Source organism: Antrostomus carolinensis, unplaced genomic scaffold (genome assembly GCF_000700745.2).
Source record: "Antrostomus carolinensis isolate BGI_N321 unplaced genomic scaffold, ASM70074v2 scaffold46874, whole genome shotgun sequence".
Taxonomy (NCBI): Eukaryota; Metazoa; Chordata; class Aves; order Caprimulgiformes; family Caprimulgidae; genus Antrostomus; species Antrostomus carolinensis.
The window spans coordinates 5,020-5,290 of record NW_010309594.1 but is presented as its reverse complement, the minus strand read 5'-3'; positions in this window follow the sequence as shown (position 1 = coordinate 5,290).

The window sequence follows — 271 nt, the reverse complement described above, 5'->3', positions numbered from 1 at the left end:
CCACCAGGTACGCTGGCAAGCCCCCAGCCTGGCTTTCAGCCTGGCTCTTTCCCACTACAGCAAGCAAGTAGGAAACAGTGGTGGGTGCAATGTACAAAGTTCATTTCTGTTCATCCAAAAATACAAATCCTGGAGGTCCTGCTGTTCCCTCCATTTTGAAGTGTCATACAAACTTCTATGTGAGGGACTGGTGTTTTCATTGCAAAGTCTTATCCCATTCCCATATAGAGAAAATCTTGGCATGTATTGCATTGAAGACAAATGTTAACAA